Genomic DNA, 27,544 nt, shown 5'->3' with positions numbered 1-27,544 from the left:
TTAATATGGAAGTATATGTTTTTCAACAAGTATTAATTGATTACATACTTTGTGCAAAGCAAGAAATTGATGTTGTGGAGCATATGTGTTGTAGTCCAAGTCCAGGATAAGCCAGCATTGGTGGCATACATTCATGTTATTTTTCTAAAATGTTGAATTAGAGTACCTATGTCTGTAATACACTTGTGCTAAATGATTTTGCTATGAGGATAAGTTAAATAAATATGCTTTTTTTACTGCCAAAAAATGGCATTATTATTTTAATCTAGAACAAGAGCAAATTTGCCTCATATCTGAAAATAGAAAGAAATATTCTTATGCTGAATGTTTAGGGATGTATTGGCGTTGTAAATTATAGTTCCACATTGGGCATTTCTCCCTACCATTGAATCTTCAAAGATGACAGCATAAACCTTCATCACCCAATTATAATTGCTTAGCTGAGCTAATAAAAAAGATGTGGTGTCAACTTAATTGACCTATTTTACTGGCCTACAAGATTGGAATTTCAAATTAGAAAAAGGTAATTTTTAAGAGTCTGATGGAGGGTTTCCCTCAAGTGACTAAGAAGCTAGTGAAGATTTTTAAAAAAAGCCAGTGGTAAAGGGAACAAATTACAAACACTAATGCTCCTGTACTGCACATACTGTTCTAATGGCATATTCAGTTCAAACACAGGAATGACGAATCTTACTTGTATTATGTGCTCTCCGAATGTCTTCCATATTGCCCTGGACTAAAACATTGTTTAACTCACATGAGAATGAAAATGACAGGTACCGTCAGGCAAAAATGATCCTTTTGAAATTATTCTTATTAAATAATGGTAGGAAGGGCTGGGAACTATATTTTGAATATATATATGTTGAATATATATATATATGTTTAAATTTTATTATGTGCATAGTGTGTTGGTTCATAACCCACTGTAACCAGAAAAAAAAATCTATTTCTAGGGCAATCTGAGGGAATCCTGTAGGAGGTCTTCCACTGGGTAATATGCAATGAATTTGATTTATCTTTCTCAAGTGGGCTGAGAGCATTCAAAAAATTCAGTAGAGTATTCAGCATGTAGTGATCTTTTCTCCAAATTTCAACTTTAAAGCTAATTTCATGCCACTTTTTGATGTCCTTGGCATTTGAATGGCATGATTTATGGCATGCATTTTTGATGAACATTTACAGACTCATATTCAACACCACTGACAGATTCTATCTCAAGGGAAAGGGGAAGTACTAATCTCCCATTAATTATGCCTTAAGGTAAGAGTGGCCTGTCCAGAGAGTTTTGTCCTGGAGTTTTTTAGTTCTTTGAGGAAGGATGGCTTGTGAGCGAGTCCGCTGCTGCCTTCCAAAACCTGGTGTGCCTTTTCAGTCCCTTACCTCAATAGAGAGCTGAAAGGACAAAAGTGAACAAAGGAGGCCTGTTTTGCCTGCCCCACTTGCTGGGCTGTTGTCTTGGCCCTTTTCAGTGAAGGGAGGGGGGAGCTGGGTCAAAGTTGAAGAACACTGAAAAGGAATTCAAGCTTCATGTTGAAATTTGAATTATAGCTTCAGTTTGAGTGCCGAGTAGATTAGTTCGAATTGAAATTTGTGAATCTGTGGAAGCTTAAGTGACAGATGGTGTTGGAACAACCTACATAGAGCTGGATGGCACACCCGAAATGTTGAGTGCCCAAGTGAGGCACTTGGTAAACATCTAGTTAGCTGACAAAAGTTTTAAAACTGTAAGAAGTTCAGTTTGCTGCTGTACGCTGCATTAAGACATTGGGCTGTGTGAATTAAGGGGAGGCCCCTGTGTCTGGCGCTCACTCAGATGCACTTGTTCCCCCTAATTGCATTGCAAATATTCTTCTGACTGTTCTGCGGCTTTCCCCTCTATTATCTAGTTGAATAAATACAGAAATGCCCAACCAGCTTCCCTTGTAAAATTGCATCGCAGTGTTTTGGTGTTGTCCACAGATTGTTTTGATGTGTGACAAGATACATCTGTCCTAAATATTGTCTAACCAGTGTTTTTTCTTCCCAGATAAGTGTATTTATGAAGTGTGATTTTGGCTTTCTGCTCCCAGTGGGAGTCCATTACTCTAACATTTGCTCTTGAAGTTTTTCATATGGCACATGGTTTTCCATTCATTTTGGTAGGCAGCATCTGATTCAGAACATTTCAGTAGGAAACGTTTTCTAGTGTGTGCATCACTAGAATAATAAAAGCAGCTACTAGGAGGTAGAGGGTACTAGAATGTATTATAATAAGTGAAATAAAAAGCAATTTTGGGTAATTTGAAATTCTTCCTGGTATTCTGTAAAACCACTGAAAAATTGGAAGTTGAAACATCACCAAATTTTGCTTTGGCATCTTTGACTACTTAAATGAGTTGACATAGTCTTTTCTTCTGATGTTAGTAGCATGATGGCTAAAAGCCATTTTTGTAAATGTGTATTTAGTGCATTCAAATGAATATTTCTACTTTTAGGGAAATAACATTGACATGGCAATATTTGAACAGTTAGTAACATGGAAATTCCGACATAATAAATACTCTAATGTAAACAACATCTAATTTACTTCAGAATGATTATATTAACTTACACGACATGTTGTGTCTTACATGAATCATGATATATACCTTGTGTGTTTCATGAATTTTAAGGTAAATTGCATTTTAATAGATGTGCTGGGGTTTAAAAAACTCCATGGTTATGTATATGTTTCTAGTAACAGTTACTGTGATGCGAAATTATAGTGGAAGGTAAATAGATGTCAAGGGTTCACTGCTGTCCTAAAACTATGAGGGGGTTCATTAAACAGCAGAGAGGAAATGAGTTCATGATCAGACTCATTTGCTGGAACTGGGAATGAAGAGTGGAGGTGAAGGAATGTGAAGGATTCAGATGGAGAGAAGGCTCAGATGAATAGGGAGAATTATGACATCCCTGAGAAGTGTCCTATGGCAGATGGAGCCAGAGAAATTTTCAGTGAAGAGAAAGTGAAGAACAAAATGCTGTAAAGGTAATAGCTTAAAATTTGAAAGAGAAAGGGAAAAGAAAAGTTTTTATGGCTATTGCCTGGCTAATGGAGAATAGTCTCCACTTCATGGCACTCAATACGAAATATTTTAGGGATATTTTACTGTAGTACTTTGGGTCATTGCAGTAACTTGACATCATAAAATAGAAATAACTCATAAGTCACCTTACAAAAATGAAATATGATAAGACATTTACATTTAAAAGAAATGTATTGAGAAGAATTTACTAGAATTGAAAGCTAAAGTTATTTCAGTGTAACATGCTTAAATTCCTAGCCAAATCTGCTCTATTTTCCATCTGTTTTGTTCCTTTATATACAGGTGGCCCCAGCTTGAGAAAGTTAGCATATGAAAATGTGAACTTGGCCGGGCACAGTGGCTCACACCTGTAGTTCCAGCACTTTGGGAGGACAAAGTAGGCAGATCATGAGATCAGGAGTTCAAGAGCGCCCTGGCCAGCATGGTAAAACCCCCTCTCTACTAAAAATACAAGAACAAAAATTAGCTGGGCATGGTGATGTGTGCCTGTAATCCCAGCTACTCGGGAGGCTGAGGCAGGAGAATCACTGGAACCCAGGAGGCAGAGGTTTCAGTGAGCCGAGATTGTGCCACTGCACTCCAGCCTGGGCAATAGAGCAAGAAGCTGTCTTAAAAAAAAAAAAAGAAAAGAAAATGTGAACTTGGCAAACCCATATGGGGTGACTGTTCACATCAAACAGGATTCTTCGCTTTGCATAAGGATTATATGATGAGTGAGCTCCTGTAATGTATCAAAGTTCAATTCATGAAAAATTTTTCAGAAATATCTAAGTAGATACTCTGTTGAAAGAGCAAATAGTTACCAAATGAAACCTAAGCAAATAAGGCTCAATAAAAATTAGTAAAGAGGTAGACAGGTGGGTCTGGGTGTGGTGGTTCACGCTTGTAATCCCAGCACTTTGGGAGGCCTAGGTGGGTGGATCACTTGAGGTCAGGAATTTGAGACCAGCCTGGCCAACATGATGAAACCCCATCTCTACTAAAAAAATACAAAAATGAGCCAGGTGTGGTGGTGGGCGTCTGTAATCCCAGCTACTCAGGAGGCTGAGGCAGGAGAATCACCTCAACCCAGGAGGTGAAGTTTGCAGTGAGCTGTGATCGTGCACTTGCACTACAGCCTGGGCAACACAGCGAGACTCCATCTCAAAAAAAAAAAAAAAAAGACATAGGTTGTAAATGCAGAGAGAACATATGATTGTATAAAAATATTTGATAGTTGCTCTAAATAACATTGAAGGGCCGAGTCTGCATGATAAAGGAAAGCAGATAACTAAATAGTCATCCAGGCATTTGGGGCCCTTGCTTATCTTAGTCAGCTTTCTCCACGTCTCCTAACTTTGGAAACCATCCTTGCTCTGTTCTGCGAGGAGCCTGAGTTGCTCTTCACATTATGCATGGTGGTATGTATCTGACAGCCCCCAAATTTGATAAATGAGTGAGTGCAAGAATGAATGACGGAATACATGAATATTGCAAAATGTCAGAATGTCAGGTGGATCTTTGTTGGAGAAAATTGGGGGGTTTTGTTCTCAGCCCTGGTTTGAAGACATAGATAGATCTAGACCATGAGAAACCAAACATTTATAATTTCATGCCTGAACTCTGTAGATTGTAATTTGCTTGCTGGTTCTAAATTAGGTACTTGAGCAAGCAGGTGAAATCATTGAATCCAGAAGGGTACTATTTTTAAAATTGCGCTGTGGAGGTCTAAATGACATCCTTGTGACCCAAAAGAGTTCCTCTGTAATTTTCTACCTTTGCTAATGGTAGATGATTCCGGATTTGCACGTGGCTTTCCTTTCTCTTCACTGTCTGAAGCTGGTGCTTGTCATTTTCCTCCGGAGGTCTCTGGGTGGCTGCACACTGACTGAGTTAAGCACTTTCTGAGTTTGCTTTCTACCCTCTGAATTTGAAGAAATCAGAAGTGAGGCACACAGAACTGAAATGAAAAGTGAAGAGACTGGTATGTGAAACAGATCAGAAGCTCTCATGCTGTAGCTTTAAAAATGGAACTTTCTCCCCTAAGATGTGAATTGAACTACAGTATGGCCTTTCGTAACTAGTTAGTGGGTTATAGAGGGTGGATTCAGGGTAGTGGTGCCATATTAGAGACACCTAGAATAAAAAGTTATGTAACATCTTTGATTAATTAAAATTTGAGAACTAGGCTACTCCACATAGATTAAGAAACCTCAGTACACTGCATGGCTTTGGAAAAGTTACTCAAGTACTTCTTTTCTTTATTTAGAAAATAGAGATAAAACACAAAATCTTTGTCACCACCCAACCCTACATCACAGGGGTATGTGACTATAACAAATGATGATAAAATGAAAGTGCTCAGAGGGAAAGATGACATAAATTTATGTTATTAGGTAGAATGCGCTTGACATTTTTTGCACCAAAAACTTGCTTCAGGCATATGTGTGTATCATATATTCTTAACAACATATGTGGTTACTCGATTTTGAATAAATGAAGTGGTCTTGCCCTGCAGCCTGGAGATTGATACCCTTATTGATGCTGCAGGATAGGACTGTTCTCAAAACACAAATTATAATCTTACTCTCCAAAAAATGATAATATATATGTTAAAGTCATGTTGAGTCAATATGATAAAATAAGAGTCAGCAAAGGTGTCGGCAGTTCTCAGAAGGAACTTTTTATTTTTCAGTTGCAGTCAATGTCCATAAATCTAATTGTATCTTATTTCAAGCCATAATCCATTCATATTTTTCAAAAGGACAGTCAATAATTTTGTTGTGTGTCAGGCATGACTAACTAGCAACCCCATAAACCAATAAAGCATGAAACCATTTTAATATATTAAATTCATCTAGTTTACAAACTGCATGTACTTAGAAGTTTGAAATAAAGGGAGATACATGCAGTGTGGTTTGTGAGCAGGTTTATATATACAGTTGAGGTATTTTGCATTTATTCTGTTCCTCTGCACCTCAGTGAAGAGATGGAGATTAAAAATTGTAACCATTATTGACCTGGACTCTGTCGACACAGAGTTTTAGAAATGGGAATGTGTTATGGATTAAATTATGTCCCTTAAAATTCATATGTTGAAGTCCCAACCCCCAGTACCTGAGAATGTGACCTTATTTGCAGATACGGTCTTTACAGTTAAAGTAAGATAATTAGGTTAGGCCCCAATCCAATATGATTAGTGTCCTTATAAAAAGAGGCAATTTGGAGATAGGCAGAGTAGAAGAAGGCCTGTGGAAATGAAGGCAGAGATCTACAAGCCAAAAATGGCCAAAGGTTGCCAGCAAACCACCAGAAGCCAGGAGAGATGCATGGAACAGATTCACTCTCACAGCCCTTGGAAGGGACCAACCCTGCGGACACCTGGATCTTGGACTTCCTGTCTCCAGAACTGTGAAACAATAAACATCTGTTGTGTAAGCCTCCATTTTGTGGTACTTTGTTACAGCAGCCCCAGCAAACTAATACAGAATACAATAATAGTTCATCTGTTTCTAAACCTATTCCTTACCAAAAAAAAAAAAAAAGAGAGAGAATACAGCTTTCCCATACCTCTGTGTCATATAGCTATGTCTATAGAGTCATCCCTCAGTATCCAAGGAAGATTGGTTCTCAGACCACCCCCTAACCCCCAGGATATCAAAATCAGAGGCTGTTAAAGTCTCTGATATAAAATGGTGTAGTATTTGCATATAACCTACATACATCCTTCCATATACTTAAAATCATCTCTAGATTACAATGTAAATGCTATGTAAATAGTTCTTACACTGTATTGTTTTAAAATTTATATTATTTTAAATTGTTGCATAGTTTTGTTCACTTATTTATTTAAGGATATTTTCCATCAGTGATTGGTTGAATCTGCAGATGCAAAACCCAGGGATACAGAAGGCCAACTGTATCCCTATCTCTCTCTATCTCTATCTCATCATCTATATCTATATCTGAATCTATACCTACACCTGTATCTATTTATGTATCTATGTATCTACCTATCTGTCTATCTATCTGTCTATCTGTATCTGTATACTTTGTGTACCAAAGGAATACATATATAGTAATTGGCTATTTAGAAAGTTATTCCTTGAATTAAGGCACAGAGATGCTGGGAGTGGTGAAGAGGATATTAATTTTATTACCTGGACAAATGTTTGAAGTTGGTAGTTTAATTAGTTGGTTACCTTTTTCGATTATAATCAACTGCAAGTTTGCTGCCTCCATCAAGTGTAAATTTTCATCACCTGGTAACTTAAGGGCACATATTTTGTTTAAGTCTCTACAGGTGCCCAGGCTGTGCCTTGGTAGTCAGAAGGTTTCTTTTAACATGAAAAACGTTACAGTTGCTGATGTTTACTGAAGCTGAGGAAAGCAAAGCCTTGAATGAGCTAGCTCTTAGACAGCTTCAGCCTTCAGTGGGGCAGGGTAAAAATGGCATTGTGGAGAATTTTGCAGCTAGCTATAATCAGGCAGCACCACTGTCTGTTTGGAGAAACAGAATTGTAAAACTTTGATTCAACTTGAATATTAATTTGAATATACTGTGAACTCTAAAACCGTTTCAGCTGGTCCTTTATGATGTCTGCCCATTTGGTGTGAATGTCTGTTCTTCATTCCCACCAGCGGCAGCCTTGTCTGTCTTGGATGATGAGCTCCTCCAGGGAAATGACCTTACCTACTAATGTCATGTGTATGGCATTTAATGAACTGTGACATACAAAAAAAAGGTCTAATTGTTTTAAATAATAGCAACGAGATTATTTGGTAGGAAGATTCTTGGGATGAACACTGAGAACTTTACAATTCTGAGTTTCTGTCATTCACTGACCTCATTTTAATATATAGACCATTTGCCAATTTGAGGTTTCCTCCTGGTGAATATGTTCTTTCCGTGCTACAGACATAAATTTATTTATGATCCTGACAGGAGCAACTAATGAGAATCTACCAACATCCAGCAGGAAACAATTTTGAATTATGGCTATTTTTATTATGCATATTCTCGAACCTTCTTTTTAACACACAAGGAAGTGGGGTGAAAATTGACGTGTTTAAGGCCCTAGACAGGAGCAGAGAGTACAGGCGATAGTTTGTATCTGAATATCACTGTTTCAACATGAGCTTTTTAGATCTTTTAAATATTTGCCTTGAAAAACAATGTTCTAAGGACAGTTTGAAAGATTTATGGATAACACTGTCATATTTGGTGATTGACCAAAGTCTGTTTGCAGATGTGCTAACATGGGACCAGCAATGCCAGTTCTGTGGTAAATCACCAGCTTTAGATACATTTTACTACTTTGAATGGTTAATCTATATTTTCTTACATCAAACTCACATTTTAGAATTTTATGTACTAGACCACCCCATCTTACTTCCTGTTCTGGACAACAGAATACATCTTGGGAAACAAGTTACTGCCTGGAAAATGGAAATAGGCTGTGTTGTGGCTACCTGCACCTGCTCTGGTCATCGTCTAAGCATAATTCCAGCCCTCTCCACTCCCTCTTTGGTCTCTTCTACACAGTTAAGAGTGGGGCCACACTTAAGAGTGGGCCAATCATGAATATGCATGTGTTATACACCTGTGACCAAAAGATTCTCCATCACAGAATGGCAGAGTATCAATTACTTGGAATGGATGACTCGTGGCAGCTGCTGTCTGTGACCCACCGGGCTCTCTGCCCTGCACTGACAGCTGCACATCACATCCTGTGATCACACCACCGCAGCCACCTCCATGACCAATTCATCAAAAAAAGGGGGCTGAGCCTACTGATCCCAAGGTATTACTGTATGGGCAGCCTGCTCCCGAGGTATTATATGTAAAGTTGTCTCTCTCAATTTTAGGAAATGAGATCACAATGATTTTTATAACTTATTACTATTAATAAATAACAATAATCCCTGCCATTTATTGGTTGCTTACCTATTTGGAACACTTTAATGAATGATCGCATTTAATCTTCACAAAAACCCGTTATATGAAAAGCTAGCAAATTGTTTCTATGAAGGGCGAGATAGTACAAATATTTAGGCATTTTAGGCTATTTGATGTCTCCAAAAATTCTCATAGACACTATGTAAATGAACAGGCATGGCCATGTAAAACTTTCTTTTCAAAATTGGTGGCAGGCCAGATTTGGCCCATGGTCAAAGTTTTCCAGCCTCTGCTTTATGCTATTATACTCATTTTATAGATGAGGAAACTGAGGCTTAGGGAGTTTAGCTGATTAAAATAACATAGCTGCTAAGTTGCAGATCTAGGATTCTAACCCAAGGAATTTGACCCTTATCCCTCAGTTGTAATTCCGGCACGTTACTGTGTCATCCTACTGTGATAAATAACAAGGAAATGGACTTCTAGCTTCTGCATGGTGAGAGTTATAGTTATGACCCAAACTTCTAAGGGGAATGTTGTATAGAGAACTGAGTCCTGAAGATGCTATTTAGGAAAGTGTAGATAGTCTAATCTAATCTACAGCACATTCAAATGATGTAATTACATCCTTGACTAATTGAAAAAAGCTTCTAAAGTTCTTTGAGCGATCTGATATTGTGGCTGTTTTAGTCAATAGGATTGCGAAAAGCAAATGACCCTAATTTTTAAAAATATGTACATTATTAGTTTTAAAATTTTGTTTATATGTTGGGGGCCCAAGTGTTACATAGTAAGATAACTTTTGCATATTCTCAAGAAAAAAATTTATTTTTCACAAAAACAAATTATGCAGAAGAGTTTCTCCCATATTTAACATTAACTCCTTGAATGAGAATTCTAAAGGTTTTTATTTTCCAGAATGGACAACTCCTTTTGTGTTTTATTTCCATGGTAACAGTTAAGTTTGGGCTTAGGAACAACAAACCTACAAGATAAGCATCCAGTTGACATTAATGGGCATCCCCTTAGGGAATTTGCAGTGCTTCATGATATCCAGATCGCACCTGAAGTAGAATTACAGAGGCCCGTTGTGTTTTTTATACAGCAAGCTCTTCAAAAGCTGAAGGTTCTCAGAGTAGGCTGAAATTAGGAAATACTTAGTTTTAGAAAACAGTTCAGCACACACAAAAATATTGTGAGCAGCCAGAGACTTGAAAGGCATTCCCAGGACACCATGAAGAACTCCAGAACTCACAGCTTCTGACCTTTGGGTGAATGAAATTTTAGGAAGTGGGCAGCTGGGGAAATGGGGGCTTCGTGTGACTAAACATTGTTGCTCATACTTTGTTTGAGGGAAGCTCAAAATGGAGCCACTCCCTAGCAGAGAAATCAGTAGAGTTACCTTGTCTAAAGGTAACTCTACTCTGTTTGGAAATCTGAAGTCTTTGAATGTAAGTGAGCCTCCATTCATTACTAAGAAAGCTGACAGAGTAGTAAAACCCAACTCGTGGAAAAGTTGACTGCTGTGCTCTTGTGTGTGAAGTGGTTACTGTAAATTAATTGGTGTAACAAATTATAAAGGATATGGTTGATGAATGTAGAAAACTTTTCTGTTGGATCAGTTCCTTAAGTCTTTGGCTTAATTCATTTAATGAAAAAAAATGTAACCCAAATTAAAAAATTGAATTATGGTACTATGGACAACATTTTGTTGTAAAATATATTTTACAACTTTATTAAGGTATATGCCTTTTCTGGACATTTCATATTAATGGAATCATATACTATAGAATCTATAGAGAAAGAGAAAGAGAAGGAGGAGGAGGAGAAAGAGAAAGAGAAAAGAAAAACTGGACTCTGTCCGTTTTGTGTTTTGGCCCAAAGATAAAATAATTTCAACCAAACGTTTCCTGAAGTGCCCATAAGTAGGCCTAATCATACTTGGAGCAAGAGTGCAAATGGAGGCTCTCTTTGTTCCCACCCATCCCAGTCCTGCTTCTGTGCTTTTGTGTGTAGATTCCCAGCTTTTTTATTATGGCCATTCTAGTGACCGAGGAGTGGTATTTCATGGTAGTTTTACTTGCACTTCCCTAATGGCTAATAACGTGGAGCATATTCTCATAGCTATTGGTATATCTTCTTTGGTGAAATGTCTAAATGTTTTGCCTGTTTTTAGAACGGAGTCATTTATCTTCTGATTATTGAGTTTGTTTTGTAAAAATATTTTCTGGATACAAGTTCCTTATCAAATTTATGGCTTGCGAATATTTTTCTCCTGTTTTGTGGGTTGTCTTTTTACTTTCTTGATATGCCCTTTGAGGGAAAAAGTTTTTCATTTTGTTAAGTTCAATGTAATTGTTTTTTCTTTTGTTGCTTGTGCTTTTGGTGTTGTATGTAAGAATTTATCTCCACTCAAGTTCACAAAAATTTACTCACATGTTTTCTCTTAAGAGTTTTCCATATACATTTGAAGGTCAACTTGTTAATTTCATGGAAAAAAGTGTTAAGATTTTGGTAGGTAGTACATTAAATCAATAGATCAACTTGGGAAGAATTGCCATCTTAATATCAAATCTTCCAATTCATAACATTTAATGTCTATTTATTTAGATTTTCTTCATGTTCTCTTAACAATGATTTGTTTCTGAGACTGCTTATTTTTCTTAAAACTTTTTCCTCTGTGTTTTTCAAATTAGATAATTTCTGTTGATCTGTTTTCTAGTTCACTAATTTCTTCTTCTGCCCTCTCAAATTTGCTGAGTGCCTGTAGAGAAATTTTCATTTTAGATATTGATCTTTTCAACTCCAAAATTTCCCATTCAATTGTGTTTTTTTTTTAAATTTGAGATTATCTATTAGTTGAGAAATTGGCATCATATTTTCCTTTAATTTTTAAACATGGTTTTCTTTAGTTTCGGAGCATATTTATAATAGCTGATTAGAAGTCTTTGTCTGCTAAGTCTGTTTAGGACTGCTCAGGGACATTTTCTGTTGATAGTTTTTTTTCCTACCATGTGTGAGTCACACTTTCTTTTTCTTTACTTGTCTCATAATTTTTGTTGTTATTATTGACTACTGACATTTTAGATATGTAGTGGCAACTGTGGTTTCTGCTTCTCTCTACCCTGAGAAATTTGTAGCTGTTGTTATTGTTTGTTTAGTAACTTGTTTGTAGTAAATCTGTGGCATGTCTTCCCTGCAATGTGCAACTGCTGATGTCTCCACTCAGTTTCTTTTTTTACTTAAAAAAAAAATTAGCCTGGTTTCTTAAGGTTTGCCCCTGTGTCTGCATAGTTCAGTAGTCAGTCAATAACTGACCAAAAGTTGGACTCAAATACCTCCAGCCAATAAGGCTTCCACTCTCTGCTCATGGTTTTGTGTGTGGCTGGAGAGTACATTGAAACTTTATGTCATTTTCAAGTCTTCTCCCAGCTCTTACATTCAGCTGTCCTCTCTTGTGTCGTGTGTGTGTGTGTGTGTGTGTGTGTGTGTGTGTGCGCATTCCATTGGCCATGGGTATGTTAGGTGGCTTAGGCCCCTGAGGTCTCTTCTACACATTTGTATAGCCCTGGTCAACTCAGTATATGTGAAGCACTTTTTCTAGCCCTCTGTGTTTGGTTTACCTACTGGAACTCCCTGATAAATCTCTGATTGATCCACTGGTTTTTCGTTTGCTCCAAACAGGACAGCAGTCTCAGGCTATCTAAACTGCTGGTGTTCCTGTTTGCTTTCCAGTAAAAACTTTTACTTTAACTGTGAATGCTTTAATCAAGTGAGCCTCCTTTGGCAGGTGCAGTGAAACTGCTGTTTTTCACAGTCTGTCCTGCCCTGGTTGAGTGAATTACCTAATGACAGAGCCAGGGATGGGGGTTGTGGGATGGAAGCAGATGCAGGCAAAATCACTGCCACAGACTCACTGTTCTGACCCTGAGTTCAGTAGTTGTCATAAATAAATGCTGTTCAGATTTTTTAGTGCCTTTGGTCAATTTGTAGGGCAATCAAATGATTTTTTTGACAGTTTTGTCCAGTTGTATGATGGCTATCTAGGGAGAGTATTTGTCAACTTCTCACTCCATTATGCCAGAAGTTCTCTTCATAACACTGTGTGTGTTTATGAAGGCTCATTCGTCAGAATGGATGGGCCTAGGAATACATTTGAGACACATACATGATGTTTTAGTCCATTTTGTGTTGCTACAAAGGAATACCTGAGGCTGGGTAATTTATAAAGTAAAGAGATTTATTTGGCTCACGGTTCTGCAGGCTATACAAGAAGCATGGTGCTGGCATCTGCTCAGTTTCAGGTGAGGGCCTTGACTGCTTCCACTCATGGTGGGAGGCAACAAGGAGCTCCCATGTGCAGAGAGATCACATGGTGAGAAGGGAAGCAAGAGGGTGGGGGGAAGGCACCAGGTTCTTTTTAACAACCAGCTCTTGAGGGAACTAGTACAGTGAAAACTCATCCCAAGGGAGAGCATTAGCCAATTCACTAGAGATCTGCCCCCGTGACCCAGAAACCTTCATTAGGCCTGAATATTTGGAGCCAATAATCCCCCATATTGGGGATCAAATTTCGACATGAGGTTCATGTCTAATAATCTCTCAGGTGATAACAGTCTCCCAAACCACACTTTGGGGAGCAATTTTCTAGACCTTGATCCAGGTACTAGAGACCCTGGGATTCCCTGTCTTAGAGCCAGAGCCTATATCCAAGACCTGAATGGGTCTCAGAGGACTGACTGCTACAAGCGTGTACACCCACAGGCTGGAGGGGTAGTTAGGGGGTAGCTGGGTTGCGGGGGGCTTGCAATCTCGAGGTATTGGGAGTTGGGGGGATATGGAAGACAATGCTTGGAAAGCTTGGACCTTTAAGCTGGGATTCTACACACAGAAGCATAGAAGCAGGACTGGGATGGGTGGGAACAAAGAGAGCCTCCATTTGCACTCTTGCTCCAAGTATGATTAGGCCTACTTACGGGTACTTCAGGAAACATTTGGTTGAAATTATTTTATCTTTGGGCCAAAACACAAAATGGACAGAGCCCAGTTTTTCTTTTCTCTTTCTCTTTCTCCTCCTCCTCCTTCTCTTTCTCTTTCTCCTTCTCTTTCTCTTTCTCTTTCTCTTTCTCTCTCTCTCTCTCTCTTTCTTTTTTTCAGAGTCTCACTCTGTCACCCAGGCTGGAGTGCAGTGGTGCTTACTGCAACCTCTGCCTCCCAGGTTCCAGTCATCCTGCTGTCTCAGCCTTCCTAGTAGCTGGGACTATAGGTGCTTTCCACCACACTTGGCTGATTTTTATATTTTTAATAGAGATGAGGTTTCACATATTGGCCAGGTTGGTCTCGAACTCTTGACCTCAAGTGATCTGCCCTCCTCAGCCTCCCGAAGTGCTGGGATTACAGGTGTGAGCCACCGCTCCCAGCCGAGACTCCAGTTTTTCTGCTTCTTTTTTTGCCATGTCTGTATTGCAGTGTGAGAGAACCCTTCGATTTCCTCTTCAGTGTGCACACTAAATACTCAAAGTATGTCAACAAATTTTCAACATGTCCATTTACTGGGTTTTTGATAACTTTGAGAATCCTCCATTGTTCCAGCTAGCCACTTAGTGTTGGAGCAAAGATGCTTATGCTTATGCTCCTGCTTACTGTTTCGTAGAAATCCATAGTCTTGTTATACCAATTCTTCGAACAAGAAGAAAATATCATTTTGCATAATTTACAGGATTCTAATCTTGTCTCTGAAGAGTCAGTGGAAATAGCCATTAATTGCATTTTAAGTAATCCATATTAAAGGATCAATGACATTAACCTTTTCTTTATTCCTTATCCTATTTTAAAGCTTGTAGAATAGCTGACATAGTGGACATAGGATAAAGATTTAGTGGTTGAGACGGTAAACATTCTGTAAGGACAATCCATGCAAAACGGCGATCCAAACAAATCCAGCAACTGCTGACACAAGTGGCTATCCGCTAAAATCCTGAATACCTTTCTTAGCAGCTCTTCCTCGTGCCTGTCGTCTTCCCTCCCCTGCTAACCTTTGGAACTTGCACCTATCTGATAACTTTAAAACTTTGACAGGTTGGGAAAAGAAGTGACTGGTACTTAAAATAGCTTGACTCACAAAAGCCAAGTTACCCTTGTCTCTACCTTTTGGTTTGGCTTGCATAGTCCTCAATAAATCTTTTAACACTAACTTTTGGAAATACTGCCTTGTCCCATTTTGGGTTATGCTTTTAAAAATATATAACCTGTGTATTTTTGTTTATTTGTTTGAGACAGCATCTCACTTTATTTCTCAGGCTGGAGTGCAGTGGCATGATCCTAGCTCACTGCAGCCTCAACCTCCCAGGCTCAAGTGATTTTCCTACCTCAGCCACCTGAGTAGCTGGGACTACAGGTGCAGGTCACCGTGCTTGGCTAATTTTTGTATTTTTTTTGTAGAGATGAAGTCTCACTATGTTGCCTAGGCTGGCCTTGAACTCCTGAGCTCAAGTGATCCTCCCGCCTCGGCCTCCCAAAGTGCTAGGATTACAGGCATGAGCCACCACACCCAGCCAATCCTGTGAATTTGATGCCATTACTGTCCTCTGCTCTTTTGACAGGAATTATGAATCATGATCAAAACTAAAGACAGTAGTCAGTTGTTGAGGAGCTGCTGAAGCCTTTGCCACAGTGCCACCCAAGGTCTAGATTTCCCAAACACAAGATGTATGTAATGGCAGGGAGGGTGCTGATGTTGGCAGCATGACCAGACCCTGTGGCAGTGGAAGTGGCACAGTCTGGTGGAAAAAGCACTGGACAAAGAGACAGGAGGAGGCTTTGGCTGGAGATCAGTCTGCCATGAAATAACATGACCTTGGGCAAGTCAAGCTCTCTGAGCTTCATTTTCCCTGCTGACATAAACCATGCTGCCCTTTCTTCTCAGGATTATTATGGAGATAAAATGAGGTAATAAGTCAGAATGCCTTGAAAAAGTGAAAGATGGTGGCAAGTATTAGTATTGTTTCTTTATTCATTCAGCAAACATGTACATGACAGGCATGAATTATCCTAATTAATACACTAGGGGACACCTCAATGATCCATGCACCTGGAGCTTATGGATTTTCAGTTCAGAGGAAAGAGGAACCTGCAAGCAAAACCTTACAGTGCAGTATGGGTTGGGTGCTGGAGTTTCAGCAGCTACCAAACGCTGTTGAAGAACAGAGGTAGCCATGGCTTCCTCTTGCTGGGAAAGTTGTGAAAATCACCACAGAGGAAGTGGTTTTTGACCTGGCTGTTGGAAAATAATTAGAAGTTTGCCAGACTGAAAGGAGGTAAAACGGCATCTTAGGCAGAGAAATCAGAATATTCACAGGCAAAGAGGTGTGTGTGTGTACATAACTAATTATTTTGGATGATTGAGAGATTATCTGTATTTACTTGGTTCTAGCCACTAGATATATTAAAAGAAGTATTTTGTATTTAATGTCTTCCAAACTGATTGCCTGCTCTTCTCCCCAGCCTGGACTTGCTTCATCTCTGTTTCTGGCAGCCCTGTCCTTTCACTTGCATGGGTCAAAATTTTTGAAGTTATGCTTGACTCCTTCCTTTCTTCCATACCCTACATCTAATCTATCGGGAGATCCCTGTTTGTTCTACCTTCTAAATATATCTGGAAGTGGACCCCTTCCCTCTATCACCACTGGTTCTATCCTGGATCAAGCCACTGTGGTCTCATGCCTGGATATTGTGAAAGCCTCCTGTTCTCTCTACTTTTATCCTTGGTGCTACATCTTCTCAACATAGCAAACAGAGGATCCTTTAACAATGAAAGTAAGATCATGACACTGTAAATAACTTTAATACCAACCCACTCCTCTTAGAAAAAGCAAGATTCTTACCAAAAACGAAAACAAACCAAACCCACAACATGCTACAGGACATGACCCCTGCTGCCTCTCTGGCCTCATCTTTCCTTGTGCACCCCCCAACTTAGCTCTGCGGCCCCTGTGCTCAGCCTCGACCACACCAGGCATTGCTTCTGCCATCAGCCTTTGCACTGGCTGTGCCCTGTGTCTAGAACCTTCTTTCCCTAGGTCTGTTTGTCCATTTCTCTGTCACCTCTTTCACATTTTTACTCTGATGTCACCTTTTAATGAGATCTGAGCTGCTGACCCTATTTAAATTTCACCTCCTCACCCCTTACTCCTGATTCGCTTTAGCTTGCTGTAGTGTTTTCATTTTCTGTTGTACTTACCACTTTTTAAATACTGCATAATTTTCTTATTTAGCTTGTCTCTTCCCAGTAGAAGTTTAAGCTGCACAGGCCAGAGATTTTGCATCCCAACACATAAAATAGTACCCAGTACACCTTAGGATCCCAGTAAATATGTGTTGAATGAATAATGAAAAAATCACCGTACATGTCACTGGGGGAACTTACCTACCTATGTGAGGAAACATCATGGGCACCCTGAAACAATTATCTTGGATTGTTTGCAATTTAATAATTTGCAATTGGCAAAGTAAAAATGAATTCCAGTCTTTGTTTTGTGTGGGGAGCGTGTATTTTTAAAAGAAACATCCGGGCTCGGCGCAATGGCTCATGCTGTAATCCCAACAGTTTGGACGCAAAGATGGGTGGATTACCTGAGGTCAGGAGTTTGAGACCAGCCTGGCCAATATTGTAAAGCCCTGTCTCTACTAATAAAACAAAAATTAGCCGGGCGTGGTGGCGGGCGTCTGTAATCCCAGCTACTCAGGAGGCTGAGGCGGGAGAATCACTTGAACTCAGGAGGCAGAGGTTGCAGTGAGCCAAGATCGTGCCATTGCACTCCAGCCTGGGTGATAGAGTGAGACTCTGTCTCACAAAAAAAAAAGAAACACCCGGTTTAAAATCCAGTTTAAACAGGAGATTCCTTCACATTGACTGTTGGTATTGTTTTGCAATTTAAATTTTTAAAAATTAAATGTTGTCAATTAAGGACATACCTAGAACATAATGTATATTTCACCATGCCCTCTGAACAAAACAGTGCTTGTGCGGGATTACTGAGTTTCCTCTTTATGGTCTGGAGAAATGGGACCCTTGACAATCCTTGGAAGCCTTTAAAAAAAAAGAAAAAAAGAAAATAAAATTTTAGGTCACAATGGCATGTCAAAATTCCAAAAATTTTTTTTCTTGTCTTTACCAAGTATTGTGGATTTTGACCTCTGATCAATAAATGTCTCCACTCTTCTGCCAACCAAACAGGAACTGAAAATAGGTGCAAACGAAGTAAGATGGGAGAAAAAGAAAGAGTATGAAAAATTTCAAAATCTGAAAGAAATGGAGCCCCATCTTTTATTAAACATACTTATTGAACTTCATAAAGCTAGTTACATTGATACCAATGACAATTTCTGTAAAAGCTTTTATTTTTGGTGTATTACAGATTTGCCCACAGAAGGGACCCTTCTCTATTAGGCCTGTCAATTTCTCTTGCCCTTTCTCCTCCTCTGCCTTCCTTTTGTCCAAGGATCTCAGCATTGTTTGATTTGCAGCCTCTGTGAGTTTATTCACAGGAACATACAGTCTTCTCACAAGCTGAAAGGTCACTTGTGCAAAGCCCTCGCTCTCTACTCCTTGGGGCAGCAGATTGGTCTACATGCTTTTCCTCTTCATTAGAATGTTAAAATATGTATCATGGAAGAAAAAACAGGGCAAAAATGCCAACATCTGTATACTTTCACTAATATATTTAGGCACAACTGATACAGGTTATTTAATCAATTTTTTTCACCATGCTAGCTGTTTTTTATTTTTAGCGAAAAATATACTTAAAGGCCACTTTTTCTTTTCTCAACAGTGTGTAGAAAAACTATGAATGGTTTTTATATGTATAATATAATATAATAAATAGCATGGTGTTGTGACTAATGTCATTGAAGATATTTCTAGATTCTTATATCCTTTCTATTTCTATGAAGTTCTAAAACGTTTCTCCTTTTGCTTTATCTTGTCCTTTCTCTGGTTTTAGTCATCCATCACAAAGCCCACTTGTCATTAATGACCCATGACCCCTTTTTATTATACATACTTTAGAAGGTCATGGATCTTAGCTCTGGCAAAGGAGACATTTCATTTTCCTAATTGGCAGGTTATGAGGCCACAGGGGAGCCTTGAAATTTGATTGATGATTAATCACTCAAATGAAATAAGATATGGCAGTAAAATAGTTAAGGACAATGAATCAAGAGCAAGATTGAAATAACTGTATTTGGTGGAGTTTCTTGGATTTGCTGTTTACTTTTAATGGAGTTTCTTGGATTTGCTGTTTACTTTTAAAACAATCACTTTTGTTTGCCAGCCAATAATTTCTAGACAAAGAATTGGCAAGATTTTTATATTAATGGTTATCGCTTGCTTTTGAGTAAAGGATTTCAAGGTTCTGATCTCTTTTTTGAAGTATTTATATATAAGCAGAGAATATGGTAGAGTTTAGCTATTTTTAGTGAAGTGAGCATGGTAAAATCATAAATAAATTCTTTTTCTTAAAGGTAAAATTGGTGGTACTTGTAATTGTTAATCTTCATAAAAGTATCTCTCCAGCCATTGGAACTGAAGAACAAATCTATGTCTCAAAAAACTTGACTTAAAGTTGAAATATTGGGCCGAACAATAACTAAATTCAATAAATATTTATGAAACACCTGTAATGTGCCAGGCACACTTGTAAAGTAACTTACTTTACAAGTTGCTTTCATATATATTTGTTCCTTATTAATCTCATTTGATCCCACTGGATTCTGGCAACAGTCTTAGGCAGTGTGGTAGACAATATTGTTCTAACTTTACACATGAGAAAGTAAACTAAAACCATGACTTGCCATGGCCAGGTAGTGGCTAGTAAGAGGACAAGCCAAGAAGCTAGTTCTTCTGTCTTCCTGCCGTGTGCTTTTCCCAGTATTTTATGCTATATTCTTTTTCCTGCTGCTTAGAATCTTCTGCTCTTGTAAGTGAGTCATACTACGAGTTCTCAAATGTGGTCCCCAAACCAGCACCATCTGCATCATCTGGGAACTTTGTAGACTTGCAAATTCTTAGGCCCCATCCCAGACCTACTGAATCAGAAACTCTGGAGGTGGCACCCAGCAATCTGTTTTAAGCAAGCCCTCCAGGTGATTCTGATGCAAGCTCAAGTTTGAGAACCACTAAACTCAAGAATATATTTTTTTTGTTGGTAAAAACATGGGTGAGGCAATTTATCCATTATTTATTCAACTACAGCAGCCTTGTCAGAGGCACAGGGAGTGTTCGCTTTCTAGGAACTCATGGAGTTGAGGAGCGAGGACTAGCACACCAGAAATAATTCGATCTGCCTGTATTGTTCCTTAATTAAGCCCTAGGTTTTGGAGAAGAGACTATGCATGCCCTGGGTCTTCGGAGAAGGAGTAATTCCTGGAAGTGGCAAGGGTGAAGAAGGCTTCCTAGAAGAAAAAGGAATGGAGATGGGCCTTCAGGTGCCCTAGGATTTGGAGTGAGGAGCCTAGAGAGTGGGCATTCTAGAGGAAAGGCATGCTCATGAAGCAGTAAGTAATACTGGCTTGAGTAGAGCAGAGCTTTGGTGCCGGAATATGGAGAAGTAGATTGGATGAATAAAGTGGATCAAGTTGTAATAAACTTCCTTAGTCAAAAGTTGGTACCCCACTGCACAATGGGGAGCAATAACAGACTTTGATTCAATAACTAAGATGATGAAAGCATTGTTCAAAGAATAGTAAACTGCCGGCTGTAAGCAGGATGCATGTATCATCTGAACATCCCACAGTGTTTTACACATTGTTGCCGACCCACTTCCATCAATATTTATGGCCTTTGAAGTCTGGTTTTACAAATATTTGAAAAACAAATTTTGGGTTGTGGAGATAATTACATGTTTTGCTTGCTTAATAAAATGTGCTTGTGTGCCTTTTGTTCAGGCCAAATGACAGGTGGTCTTAATCTGCTGATGGGGAAAAGAAGTCAGGGCCTCCTCTGATCAATGTAGCTGGCTTTTCACCCCCATCTTAGACCTTCTTGTTTTATAAGTGGGGTGGGCTTCAGCCTTACCCTGAATGAGGCTTCTGCTCAGAGAAAGAAAAATGGTGCAGACTTCATCTGGTCAGAGTAAAATGGATTTCCCTGTGGGCATTATGCATTTGAATGCTTTATGAACTATAAAGGCATTTGGTTAACCAGTTATTTTGGACAATTAAAATAAAGGGGAAGTATCAAGTGCTCACTCTGTTTAAGCCTTGTGCCTAGAGCACAGTAATGAAGAAGGTGTGTTTTATTGTCCCCATGTAACATCTAGAGTTTTGGGGGAGAGGGGTGCATATACATTTATAAGAGACTATAATATGTGAAAGAGTTGCGTAGCTGCAGCTCATAAAATGAACATAAAATTAGACACGTAACCACATTCTGCTTCATGTCTAGTTCTGATGACAGAGATGTAGCTATTGTCTTAGTCACACAGACATAATCAGACCTGTTTCAGGCATGCCTGGAGTCATTCACTGTACTCTCTTGAAAATCTGAATCCCTTTTTAAAAATGATTAATGCATTAGTGTCATCTTTGTATGATATACATTAAAAAAATTCCTGTCTCATAAATAAAACAGCAGTTTAGGCCAGTTGCTCTAGACTCAAAAGAAAGCCAGGAGCAATAGTGGCAGTGAGAGAATACAGAGCCCTCTTGAGAGGAAGTCTCTGAGGCTTTCCTTAGTAATTGGACTTCTGTCCGATGTGTGAACCATGTACTCTCCAGCCATTTCTGTTCAGGATGCACCTAGACAGTGTACAGTGTCAACAGTTAATCTGTCATGATAATAATAACAACACATGGTTTGCCAATATCGTCTCTAGAGCCAGACAGGTCAATGTGATAGTTTTTTGTGTTTAGGTGGTTGCTATTTTGTAATTTAATTTATAACCTTGAATTTGGATCTATTCAGTGGATGAAAGTATGTTTTAAATATATGTAAGAACTATAAAGTCAGGGATAATTATTTGAGGCAGCAAAATTTTGGGATATATTTCTGTATCTTGACAGACTCATAGTAGATTGTGAGGAAAATGGACACACTATGATTTTGAACCTGAAAGCCCTCCCAAATCACCACATATAAAACCCACTGATTTAAAACACTGCACATGTATCATCTCTTCTGGGGCCAGATTCCCACTTTGCAGAGTCATAGGAGATAAATCTTTGGGATTTAGTATTGTGCAGGGGTCTCAATCTCCATGTACATTGGGAGAAAATAATCTAAATGAATTTGGAAATATCTATGAAAGTTGGGAAAATAAAACTGTCTTTTAATGTTCCACTTCTTCTGAGTTATTCTCTTCCATTATAATCATATTTTCTTATAATCTTACTAATATTCTAGCAAAGTGGTTCTTAACCTTTTGGGTCATAATCTTTTAAAAAATCTGATGAAATCATTCTCAGTAAACTATCGCAAGAACAAAAAACCAAACACCGCATATTCTCACTCATAGGTGGGAATTGAACAATGAGAACACATGGACACAGGAAGGGGAACATCACACTTCGGGGACTGTTGTGGGGTGGGGGGAGGGGGGAGGGATAGCATTGGGAGATATACCTAATGCTAGATGATGAGTTAGTGGGTGCAGCGCACCAGCATGGTACATGTATACATATGTAACTTACCTGCACATTGCGCACATGTACCATAAAACCTAAAGTATAATAATAATAATAATAATAATAATAATAAAAGGATTTGAGGATGGAGGAAGGAACTATGAGTCAAGGATGCAGGCAGCATCTGGAAGCTGGAAAAGGCAAGGGAGCAGATTCCCCATAGAGCCTTCAGAAGGAACATAGCCCTGCTGACACCTTGATTTTAGCCCCGTGAAATCCATTTCAGACTGCTGATCTCCGTAACAGTGAAATAATAAATCTGTGTTGTTTTAAGCCAAAAAAAAAAGAAAAAGAAAATGTGGCATATATACACCATTGAATACTATGCAGCCATAAAAAATGATGAGTTCATGTCTTTTGTAGGGACATGAATGAAATTGGAAATCATCATTCTCAGTAAACTATTGCAAGAACAAAAAACCAAACACCTCATGTTCTCACTCATAGGTGGGAATTGAACAATGAGAACACATGGACACAGGAAGGGGAACATCACACTCTGGGGACTGTTGTGGGGTGGGGGGATGGGGTAGGGATAGCATTAGGAGATATACCTAGTGCTAAATGACGAGTTAATGGGTGCAGCACACCAGCATGGCACATGTATACATATGTAACTAACCTGCACATTGTGCACATGTACCCTAAAACTTAAAGTATAATAATAATAAAATAAAATAAAAAAAATAAAAAAAAATCTGATGAAAGCTATGACATCTCACCCCAGAAAATTGCTCATGTGCACATGCTTACAAAAAATTTCCATGAAATCGAGGGGTTGGGGGAAGACTTTACTGAATTCTAATGTCCTAAGGCATTAATTGAATGTAATGAATTAACTTCTTATCTATGCACTAGCTATGTACCATCCTTGAGAGAATTGAGAAAATAATCATGCAAATAATTTTCTCCAGAGCTTAATTCTCTCAGAAGTAAGTGGAATCCCGCTGCTTGAGAAAGGCTGCAGATGAAACAAAACGAATACACTAATGTAATGTATATTTCATATATACTCTATTATACATTGGACTCATACAGCTATAGTCATATTGCTGCTCAAAAATAACATGCAGATTTGGGATTTAATAATTATACATGTTTTAAAGACAGGTCAGTTTCCAGTACATTCTTTCCCCCCGATATTTTCATGATAGAATAAATTATTCAATTTCGCTGAAATGACTATTCACTCAGGCACCTTTGAGAAGCATTGGACTCCAGGTGTAGATAGGACTAACCTACATTCAGTTTTAAAAATCAAGAACAATAGTGTAAACCCCACTGACAAAAACTATGAAGTCTGAAAATGATGTGTTTTAACATATTGTGTAAAGGGCCCCTTTCTGCTTCCACACATCTTTGCTTTCTTGCCTGATGGGCAACACATCCCTTTATTCAAATGATTAGTTGATGTACTGTAATTATCAGTTTGAGACACCAGCCATACCTCTGACCGACTTCCCTCTCTCCAGAGCTTCCTGGAAGCCACCGCACAGGCAGTTTTTCCAGTACCTCATCTTTCTTACTAAACAGAATGGCTACCTTCTCAGTTATTTCACCAGGAAGACCACGTGGGGCTGAGGGGGCAGTTTCTAGCTCACTCCCTTCTCACCAGCTCTCTTAGATGCCCCACTCCTGGTAGGAAACCTGATAAGCTCTAACTGGTCAGTCAGCACTGGGCTACATTGGGGACCGAAGATTTCTGGCTGTGAAGGGATAAGGTTTCTTTTCTTTCATGTGAGTGCATAATCCAAGGTCGGTGGGCTCAAAGAGGTGAGTGTGATTGATCATCAGAACAACTGCCCTGGGGCACATTTGGAATATGTGCTTTCCTTTTGGAAGAGAGGGAGAAGCACATGGAGAAGAGGGGATGACAGTGGTATTAACAGATTTAGATGTGGGATTGGTCCCTGTGTTCATTGGGGCCAAACTTTAAGATCAACTTCCAGAAAAAGGATTTCAACTCTCTGATGTCAGCATATGTCAGTTATGTGGCTTCCCTGTAGCTAGGTGTTTCTAGCCTGGGAGGCGGGGGCCCTAGCCCTCCCACAGCAAGCAATAGCCCCTGAGTGTTATCACCCAGGTTCTTGGTGATGACACTGAGTGGTAGAGAACAGGTCAGATTCTGTTTAAGAAGGTCATGAAGTGTAATATGTTTTAGCACGATTGCCACCAAAAATAAAGTTCAGAGCTTAAAGTATTAACATGTGTCTTTGTTATCTGGAATATAGACTTATGCAACGACTGAGGTGCTTCTTGGTTTTGTGTTTTGGAACTTCCCTCATCAGTCAAACCTTTTCTGTTCCCACTGCTGAAGTTCTCTTTTAACGCAAGCTCAAAGCACATAGTCATATTTGAAGTTACCTTTTATTTTTATCTCATCATTCACTCATGATTTTCTCATTTTATGTGTGCCTCGTCCTTTCCTCTCTGAATCAGGTGATTTCCACCCCCATCCCCACTTTTGTTAAGAGATCCTTGCTGAAGGCTGTGTTCTTGCCTCAGTCCTCCCTTCCTACCCAATCCACCTGACTCTTTCTCCTTCACTTTCCCTTCCTTCTTACTTTTCATCTTTCTTACGCTTTCGTTTACTTCCTTTCCTGACTCACTATCCTTTCTCCCCTCGGCTACCTCTGATCTTTGTATTATGTGTATATTTCATTATTCCATATATGCAAAAAGATAAAGAGGGACATAATGAGAATCATCGTCCTCTCTACCAAGCTGAAGATGCAGAAAGTCACCAATAGCTCTCAAGTCCCATCCTCAACTATATCCCCCTCCCTTCTCTCCAGAGGTAACCACCGTCTTTAACTCTATTGCACATCCTGCCTAGGTTCCCCTGGGCAGGAGGCAGGATGCTTTCCCCTGCACTCAGCCTGTGCAGTGGCCCCTTCTCTTGGCTGCTGGAGGCTAAGATGGGTGGCTGAAATGAGAAGACCACCCTACTGCAGCCACGGAAGGTGGGAGTCAGGGCAGGTGGGAAAGGGTAACTCTTCACTACAGAACATGGCTGAATTGCTCCTCATTGGACAGTCACATTTTTATTCAGATGATCTTCTCTGGCCTCTTTTATATATTTAGGTAGGAAAATACTGTTACATGTTCAGTGAACTTTTTATTAAGCACCTTGTCAATGCCTGGCACTGTGCTTAGTAGGACTTTCTTTATGGGGGTGTAGATTCACTTCAGTCCTCAGCTTCCTATTGCCCTTTTCTTTTTGATTGAGAAACCCCATTGTACTTTAAAATGTATCTTATGTAAAGGATGACCTGTATCTTTTACTTTAAGTGTACTTGTCAGAGCTGGGTGATGTATTTTATATTATACACTCTGCTTCTCAGTTTGTTTGAAAGATTTCATATACGTAAAAGAGCTTGGGCCAAAGGGATACAGTAAGTGAGTATTCAGTAAGTGACTTAGTTGGGTGACCTTAAGCAGGATTTTTAGTTTCTTTGGCATTGATTTTTTAATGTGTGAAAATAGGGGTAATAATAGTCCCACCTCCCAAAACAGTTGATGAAATAAGATAATCCATGTAAAGTGTTTACTGCACTGCCTGGCATATAGCACTAAATAAATGTTAGCTACTATAACATGGCATTTTAAGCTTAGAACATTAAGTCATGATGGAATTTATTTGAAACATTTATTGTAGAATGGAACATAGAGCTTGAAGGCCGTGTGACTGGTATTGCAGCTTAGAAAAGAGAGACAGAAGGGAAGAGCATACTCTGACCTAAGAACTCGTGAAGTGGCTCTTGGAGGAGGCATTATCAATGAAATGTATTTTGCTGTGGAGGAGGTTGGAATCCCCACTTCCCATAGACCTATTTTGACTATTTTGACTACCGTTCCACTGTATGTGGCATGCCATAAACATACCTTTGTTTTAATGGAAAAGGTTGCTGCCATTCTGCTAGTCAGATCTTTTGCCTGCTGTTAGACAAACAGAATTAAATATGTCGTTAATCTCCACAGGGCAGGTCAGAAGTCTCTCTAGACTCCTAAAATCCTGAACTAAAACCACAGAGTTCTCAAAATAAACTGTGCAGTTTGGTCAGAAATGCAAGATGATTGAAGAGCAAAATGATTTACTCTGTCAGTGGTTACTACTCAAGTGATTTTTCTTAAGTTGTGATTGAATAGCTTCAGTTCCCTATCTGGAATACAGGGAAAACAATACCTGCCTCTTTTATGTAATAAACAGATTTGACATCATTTTGTATTTTAACTTTGTGCTTTTTTTTCTTCAAGTAATCTTATGACAAAGATGACAGTAGTAATAATGATTCTAATACCTACTTCATGAATAATACTTTTCCTTCTACAAAACACGTTCACATTCTTTATTTCAGTCCATTTTCAGTAGGTTTACAGGTTTGAATTACATTTCTCATTGGGGGTGACTTAGTCTTGCAATGGTCTATATTATTGAATAATTATAAACATTTGAATATATGATCATGAGACATGTAAACATTGATAAATGGCATGTGATATTATAGGCAATACTTTAAGCATGACTAGTCAAAGACGAGTTTTTGCAAATTAGCTAAAATATACTAATATCCGGCTCACACTAATTTCTCTCCTAATGCTTTCAACCTATTCCACTCCATCTAACATAAGAGTATTATTCTTTTATATTGTTTTACACAAATTTTATACACACACATATATATACACACATACACTTACAGTTTTTTTTCCCTAAGCACCTACCATAATGTTGAGCTCATAGTAGGGGCATAATTAATCCTTTTTAACTGGCTATGTAGAGTTGCTTTTCTGTGTATGCTATTTTGGGGTATGTGGGGGAATGAAGTTATGTCTTTGCTTTCCAACAGTTGTGGTTTTTATTAACCTTTAGTTATCAAGCAGTCTTTATTTTTCTACCAACATGCTCTTACTA

The 27,544-nt window shown here is 38.8% G+C and overlaps 1 protein-coding gene across 39 annotated transcripts in view; it reads left to right on the top strand.

The window, feature by feature from the left end:
* The window catches only part of NRCAM (neuronal cell adhesion molecule), a 314,284-nt gene that overhangs the window by 5,592 nt on the left and 281,148 nt on the right, over positions 1–27,544 (top strand). Inside the window, exon 1 of one of the 39 annotated variants that reach the window (XM_054559658.2) lies at positions 20,199–20,502. The exons of the other annotated variants lie outside the window; for them this stretch is intronic. The gene's annotated coding sequence lies outside the window, so the exon portion shown is untranslated. Of the gene's footprint in view, positions 1–20,198; positions 20,503–27,544 lie in introns of those variants that run through there. 39 annotated transcript variants of the gene reach the window in all.

This window comes from Pongo abelii, chromosome 6 (genome assembly GCF_028885655.2).
Source record: "Pongo abelii isolate AG06213 chromosome 6, NHGRI_mPonAbe1-v2.0_pri, whole genome shotgun sequence".
NCBI classification, from domain to species: domain Eukaryota; kingdom Metazoa; phylum Chordata; class Mammalia; order Primates; family Hominidae; genus Pongo; species Pongo abelii.
This window is presented reverse-complemented; position numbering and strand designations above follow the sequence as displayed.